Source organism: Pinus tabuliformis, chromosome 6 (genome assembly GCF_031772625.1).
Source record: "Pinus tabuliformis cultivar Carrire ecotype Pingquan chromosome 6, CPIR1, whole genome shotgun sequence".
NCBI lineage: Eukaryota > Viridiplantae > Streptophyta > Pinopsida > Pinales > Pinaceae > Pinus > Pinus tabuliformis.
In genome coordinates this window covers 488,119,831-488,128,455 of record NC_142292.1, presented here as the reverse complement: position 1 = coordinate 488,128,455, position 8,625 = coordinate 488,119,831, and the positions used below count along the sequence as shown (strand labels likewise).

Genomic DNA, 8,625 nt, shown 5'->3' with positions numbered 1-8,625 from the left:
CTTTGGATTACTTGTATACAAGTTATCTATAAAATTGAAATATCCTCCATGTCACTTATACGTATGTGTCTCTTCTTGATTGCTTGTATGTTAGAAATACTAGGGGAGGGGGAGGGGGAGGGGGGGTTGAATCAATTTTTCATCCTAGATTAATTTTTTCTTAGTTTATACTTTTATTTTCAATGTTCACTGAACCATCATTTAATTAACAACACATTATGCAGTAGTTCCAAGCATAAGCAATAAGTCACAAGCAACATTTAATCATAAAGGCATGTGAACCATATGAATGCAACACATCAAAACATAGGGAAACCAGATATTAGGTGGAAAACTAAATTGGGAAAAACCATTATTGTTGTTGTCTCTATCTTCTTCTTATTATTATAATGAAAACCCTCTTTTACATCTTGCATTAGCGCAAAATCTTACTAATGTGCAAGCTCCTACCCGTTGTAGGATACCACATCATCTTATTTCTCTAATTACCACATCATCTTATACGTATGTGTCTCTTCTTGATTGCTTGTATGTTAGAAATACTAGGGGAGGGGGAGGGGGAGGGGGGGTTGAATCAATTTTTCATCCTAGATTAATTTTTTCTCAGTTTATACTTTTATTTTCAATGTTCACTGAACCATCATTTAATTAACAACACATTATGTAGTAGTTCCAAGCATAAGCAATAAGTCACAAGCAACATTTAATCATAAAGGCATGTGAACCATATGAATGCAACACATCAACACATAGGGAAACCAGATATTAGGTGGAAACTTAAATTGGGAAAAACCATTATTGTTGTTGTCTCTATCTTCTTCTTATTATTATAATGAAAACCCTCTTTTACATCTTGCATTAGCGCAAAATCTTACTAATGTGCAAGCTCCTACTCATTGGAGGATACCACATCATCTTATTTCTCTAATTACCACATCATCTTATACGTATGTGTCTCTTCTTGATTGCTTGTATGTTAGAAATACTAGGGGAGGGGGAGGGGTAGGGGGGGTTGAATCAATTTTTCATCCTAGATTAATTTTTTCTTAGTTTATACTTTTATTTTCAATGTTCACTGAACCATCATTTAATTAACAACACATTATGTAGTAGTTCCAAGCATAAGCAATAAGTCACAAGCAACATTTAATCATAAAGGCATGTGAACCATATGAATGCAACACATCAACACATATGGAAACCAGATATTAGGTGGAAAACTAAATTGGGAAAAACCATTATTGTTGTTGTCTCTATCTTCTTCTTATTATTATAATGAAAACCCTCTTTTACATCTTGCATTAGCGCAAAATCTTACTAATGTGCAAGCTCCTACCCTTTGGAGGATACCACATCATCTTATTTCTCTAATTACCACTAGAAGGAAGCCACCACTAAAAGGAAGCTACCACTCTCTCACTAAAGGCTCCAACCCTCAAAACCTTGTGGACCATGTTTCAGAATATTTCACATTAGATCCACTTGAATCAAACACAAATCTTGTAGGTCGGCGTTTCATCCAATTTTCAAACTAGACCCACATAAAACACTATGCCTCAATAATCAATCTTATTTTCAAACTAATCACTACAATATAACTCAATCAAAATTTTTGACTTCAATACCTCTATCAAACCTTAATGATAGAATGTATTTATATACAAGAATACAAGATTTCATGAACTTTCTACAATGATACATCAGTCAATACTCAATCATCCTTTCAAAGCAATCAACATATGCAGACAATCAGAAACGCAACCACCATTAACTAATCATGGACATTTACAAGCATAAGGCATCAATTTTATCATAACAATACCAAAATTTGTTAACTACAGTGAATAATGATAGTCCTTAAAGCTCCACTAAAAACTCTCAACCTATGCAAAAGGAAACCATCCCTGCTCTCTAGCAATACATAATCATACTCGATCTCTTGTTTCAATCCTACATACAATCTCAAAGGACAAGTAACATCATCACACTCATCAAATTCATTGACACATTGGCTTCAACCTTGCATATAATTTCAAAATATAAGCAATAACATCATACACATCAGATTCATGAACCTCTGACCAAGCAATATTGAATATAAATCTCTACCCTACACACTCAACCTCAACAATAAGTCAATGTAAACCCATATCCAATGCAATAACAAACATACAATGAGAATCATTCAACTATTAGTCTATGCAAAACCTTCATGACCTTTTTTGTAGAACTATGTAGGATATAAACCTTTGTCAATGCAAACCATCTTTTCATAAACAACAACAAGTCAAATTACTAGGCATACAATGCCATCATTCAACTATAATCTCATCAAGGCTATACAACAATCTATCGATAAACTTCATTCACTGTGTGATCCAATCACTTATAATTCATGCAAAATTTGAATCAAGATTAGTGCACAAAATCAGAAAACATATTATATGGTGCTCATTCAGTGGAAAACTTAGATCTATGTGTAGATCCTTGCAAACATCTTCATAAAAACTCTTCTCCAACAAATCAAAAACATTAAGCAACAAGATCATCAATAGTGAAGGTCAATTGAATCCTACATTATGAAAATTGAACTCGATGTCAATATTTTACCATTGTTGAGTTAGTTGTACCTCTATGTTTTTGGAAAATTTCATATCGCTAATCACACTTTAAAGAATTTGTTCTTTGTAATTCCAACATATATAAAACGCCTTCTTCATATATTGCTTAAATTGAACTACAACACTTGAGTAGGTTTAAGTTTTGCAAGGTTCTCCTTACACTTTTGAAGAACCATTATTTTGTGTATAATTTGTAGGCAATAATCTAAGAGACATCCTTGTACCATGTTGAAGCACTAAACAGGTTTGCAAAGGAGCTATAATTGAATTTCCATTCTCCGTCGTTCAAAGGATAACTACTATTACTATAATTTCCGTTTACTATCCTTGTATCAATTTCCTCTAATAACTAAAGAAAGTGGCTCTTAGTATACAAAAATATTTATACCATCCACTTTGACCAACCTCAATGCCAATGAATATCATGTTAAGCATGTTGCTTTTCTTTGTTTTTTCATTCTTATTTATAATTGCCTTTGATTCCAATAAATTGAGTACAAATTCCTTTTTTCCATTCACATTCTTGGATATAATAAAGTTCCACCCATTAGTTCATAAGCCATTGGGTATTTTAGAAATATTCATTTTTAAAACATCTTTCATCTCGTAATCATTCAATGAGGAGGTATTCATCTTCATCTTACTAGAACATTTTTTTTTACAGGCCCATGAAATGAATTAGGCCTTGAGAATTTGTGGCAATTATATGCTTTTATTATCATTAATTGGCCATAAAAGAAATTCATACCAATGAGATATTTCAAGTGTGGAAGTGGATCTTCTAGTGCTCTCCACATATTCACATGTTATCTCTAGTGAACTTTCCTTCAACTTCACATCTAATTGGGCACCACTAAGGTATACCCACTAGTGAATAGGCCACCTCAACAAAAGGCTCTCGATATACTAAAGGGTGAAATCATGAAGATGGGTTACACTTTTGGGCCAAATGTGGCGACGAAAATTAAATTTTTCCCTCTTCTATCGAATTGAAGCTCTCAAAATTCATATAGTACTGTGAATTTTGATTCGGAATAGAAAGACAAATTGTGGAAAATTATGTAGTTGTCCTAATAATATTTTTTACAAAAATATTTAGTGTCATATAATATGTCAATTTTCCATTAAATGAAATGTTTGTCCTTGCAATTTTTCACACATCTTAAGAGGTATGTGAGGTGTTCACGTAGCATAACTTAGTCTAAAATGTGTAATTTTAAAAAAATATATAAATGAGCATGATCTACACGGAGAGAGATAAGCTTTTCATATTAAAAAAAAATTTATGCAAAAAATGATTTTTTATTATTTTTTGAAGTTGGCGAAGTAATATTTCAATTGCATTTTGCAAACACATGTATTCATGTAAGGTTTTTTTCAACTATTTAAATAAATTGAAAAACCAAAAGTACCATTTTGAAGTGGACTCATAAAATAAGGTAGTGTTATTTTAAAAAAATTCCCGTCATGTATATTTTATGATATTGATTTTTTATTCAACCTCTTTAAAACAGTGCAAAAAAAAATCAAGCATTATATTTAAAAGAAATTAGATGAAAAATATCATATGAATTTGAAAATGTCAAATCCATATGACATTGGATAGAGGATTCCTTCATGAATCAAATGTGAATAACTCAACTACCTAAGGACAAATTTAGCCCTAAGTCCGCTAGGGTACAAAATGGAGTTGCAGAAAATTTTACAAAAGGGGTGCTAAAATTGCTGATTTTAGGACTTAAGAGGCTCGATCAATATAACCTATAGCTTGATCTAGCTTTAAAGCTCAATATAGCTTATAACTCGATCTAGCTTTAAGGTTGGATCTAGCTTTAAGACTAGATCTAGCCTATAGCTAGATCTAGTTTTAAGGCTCGATCAAGCCCATAGCTTGATTGAGCCACTTTTTTTAATTCCATGCCTAGGTTGCATTGGCGGGAAATTTCAAAAACATGGCTCAATCGAGCTCCTAGATAACCTCGGGTTACATTGTTTAAGCACTCAAACAACTTGATCCAACACTTAAAAAAAGCTCGATCGAGCTCTTAAATGGCTTGATCAAGCCATTATTTTTTTCACCCAAACATGCTATCTTTCGCCAAAAAGTGTAACCCAGCTCCATGTTTTCGCCCTAAAGTGGATGCAAGTTTGCGTGAATACTTGATAGGTATGAATACCAAAATGAAGACTCTCTAGGTTGTTTAATTGTGCCACTTCTCCTTCACACATATTTGTAATATCTCCCTCATTATTGATACTTATTATTAGATAAGCGTAAATGAGTTAAGACGAGCATTTTGAGGGTGAACCCCTTGAACCTATAGCAAAGATCTTATTTTTTGGTCTAATATTTTATCTATTGTCCAAAATATTATCTTGTAGGGAGAAAACATGTATTGCAAGGTGAGAAAATTATTTTCACCATTAAGCCAAAATTATATAATACCCACATCTCTCTTTTGATAATGTGGCCCTCAAGCACATAAAAACACAAGGTCATACATTCCTCCTAATTTAAACATATATGTTTTAGTATGACTTAGTATGCAAGGAATTCCTTCCTTTATTTTGGACCAACATTGAACAACTTATCTTCCTCCCCACCATATTTAAGCTCTAACATAGAATCATCTTGTGAAGTTATCACATTCTCTAAAGCATTATTGTCCTTCAAATCACTAGACATTGTGTCACCTATCAAACCATTATTTCTTTGACATATTTAGCATTCACTATGCTTACACATTTATATCTTAGCCCAAGAAATAAAGTATATTCCACACTAAGTGTTTGCCAAAGTCTTTTGTTCTTCATTGAACAAGACAATGGAACATCTCCATTTAAAACATTTATAACAAAGCAATCAAATATGTAAATAACAAAGCAATCAAATATGATATATTTACAATGTAGATTTTTTCTAGTTGGTTAGTGTTAAAAGATTAGATTTACTTATGTAAAAATGTCAAGTTTTTAGACATTAAGTTATTGTTGGATCATGGTTGAGATAATCATTCAACCACTTTCTCTTGAATTAAAGTAGTAAGATCTTATAACCATTTGTAGTCTCTATAAGAGAGACAAATGCTATTGTAATGATGAAAATGAGCTAATATTGGATATCTACTTTGAATTCATCTAATTTTGTGCTCATTCTCTAATTTTACATGGTATTAAAGTTGAGCTATCACAAGATGCTAAAGGCAACCAATATGTCGTTAGAAAGGGCCACTACAAGGCATCGTATCAAAGAGGAGTTGCCAAGAAGAAACCTAGCCACTTTGAGTCATCATACATGCATGTTTAAGAGAGTTGTCATCTCAAATTTAAGGGAGTTCTTGATTTGAGCTATGATTTGTGCACTTGGTTACGAGAATTCTTTTTAACTTGATTCCTAACATTGTAAGGATATTTGATCCATTCTCATAGCTTCTTGTTGTCTATACGAAAAAAACTCTGGACTTCCTCCAACTTGAAGGGAGATGCACCACCACTTAGTGTGAAACAAATGTTCCTAGGGCCTTCCTACCACATTCGATGGCATATAATCTTATGATTAGCGTAGCAAGTGAATAAACACTCTCTTTTGATAAGATTGAAACACTGACTCCCTCCTATAAGCATATTAATTTCCTTTTGAGGTGCATATCTTGATGATTTCATATGCAACATCCTTTTGTTAGAATCACACCACCCGACCAAATTCTTGATGTACTTGTTCAAAATTCAAATAATGGACCTTGTGACTTTGACTGAATGTGGAGACTTGTGGTTTAGTTATTTGCTCAAAATTTACTTTAAAATTAGGTTTTTTGTATTGAATTTAATACACCTTTAGCTTCATTGAACGCAGACAATTTGTGCTAGTACCAACAAACTTCTCTAGAAACTATATTAGTTATCACATTAAACATTAAAGCATATCCTTTATCATGTTGAGCACAAAATTTGATTGTGATCTATAGAAAAAAAATTAGAGAGACACTAATTCCTTATACAAACATAAAGATATTCAATACATTATACCAAAAACAACTTTGTTTAATTCAATTGCACCCATGCAAATTGGCGAAGAGGAGGCCTGAGCTCTCCTATCAATCACTTACTAACTTACTCCTTGTGTTTAACCATCGGATTCAATGTTCTTTGAAATTAAATCTCGTTCGGATTCAATCTTCTTTGAAATTAAATCTCGTTGCCTTTTGCACATTCAATTTCAGCGAGCTATATTTTCTTAAATTTAAACCTTTATCTGGCCTTATCAGGCCCAGTTTCAAACTGGTTATATAATAGAGTGTCATTTTTTGTTTTGTTATTCCGGCAAAGAAGAATAGTGATGGTGATGGATGGTTAACGATCCACTGTAATGCCACAACAACATTCAATGAAGGCTCGCAGTTTTTATTCTTTCTGTGGGCTGACAGCGACGAGATTTTCGAAATGTGCATTAAAATGAAAAGATAGAGTGCACTTGTTTATTTACGTTAAATCGAATCACATTAAGGTGTTGCAGTCCAGTTAGTAATGGCCATGGACTGCCCACATATGACACCGACCAAAACGTAAACGCGCGTAGTCTATACATTTAATAATTTTGCTATGAAAATAATAATAATAATAAAAGAATTGTACTGATTTTAAAAAATCTGGAAGAAATTTTTGAAAATCTAAATTAAACTTTATATAAATGTTTTTTTACTATGCTAATCCATTTCTATCTTAAAAGAATTTATTTAAACAGTTCAACTGTGAAATTTTTTTCGCCAAATTTTCCCAAAAAATATTCATAGTATTTACAAAATTTATTGTTGGCCTTGTGCAATTCATTGTTGATTAGGTAAAGTAAAAAGCTATTAGTTCCCATAACATCCATCCGTTGTCGTCTAGTCCGGTTAGGATACCTGGTTTTCACCCAGGCGACCCGGGTTCAAATCCCGGCAACGGAAAATAGCACATCTGAATTGCGAGGATAGCATTTGCTCTTTTGGATGAGCTTCAATGGGCGCAACCTCTGCGACTGTTTGTTACTGTGTTGTGGAAGTCATTGCTAGTAATGTGTGTTAACATGCTTTTCTCAGGTATATTACTGTGTTGTGGAAGTCATTGCTAGTAATGTGTGTTAACATGCTTTTCTCAGGTATAAAACTCTTCTCATCAATAATAAGCTCATAAAATGAGACATGTAAATTGGATTGGCTTGTTTTGTTGTTTTTTTTAAATTTAATTCTTTATTTTTATACTCTTAACAGCAAACAAACATTATATTCAATGCATGGTAAAAAGTAACATTATCTTGCATTATAAAAATAAATACACTTGAGAATAACTATACACTGAATTCAATATGCAACATAATTATAACTCTACATCGAAATCAAGGAGTCCAAAGAAGAAAAAAATTTATGCTTAAATTGAGGCATTGTAAGAATGATTATATTATTGAAGTCATTTCTATCTTTCCATCCAAAAAGTGATAATAGTCGAGTTTTACATAACATTAACTCCATTATCTATTGGTTTTATATCACAATATGTTTAGAGCTCACTGGTTTTTGTTAATTTGGTTGACATTCTTTAAAGGCAAAAATATAAAAGGAATTGAATAATAAATCAATCTTATTTTAAAAATAGGTAAATAAACAATAATATAAATACCAATATCCAACCATCAGCATATCACTACCCCCATTTTTTTTTATCACAAAACATTTGATTAAAAAACCATTTAAGTCTTTCCATCTTAAAAAAACACAACTATAAATTTGAAATTGTCATTGTATCTATCATTGACAAGTGTCCATGTTCTCTCATATAGAATTTATATCTGATACCTACTTTACTGAAGTAAATCCATCAGTATTAGGAAATCACTCCTCGTTATGTGCTACTCATATAACATAACATTGATATCTAAAAATTTATTATAAAAAGGGAAATTTGTGTATGATCATATAAGAACTTCTGGTAATAAGGGCTTCAAGTTTTATTCTATCGTAGTTGTGTA

At 32.1% G+C, this 8,625-nt stretch overlaps 1 non-coding gene across 1 annotated transcript; it reads left to right on the top strand.

Annotated features, from left to right (window-relative positions):
• Window positions 1-7,493: 7,493 nt before the first annotated feature.
• On the top strand, window positions 7,494-7,567 carry TRNAE-UUC (transfer RNA glutamic acid (anticodon UUC)). The gene has a single exon. It is a non-coding gene; the product is annotated as a tRNA-Glu (tRNA).
• Window positions 7,568-8,625: the final 1,058 nt, after the last annotated feature.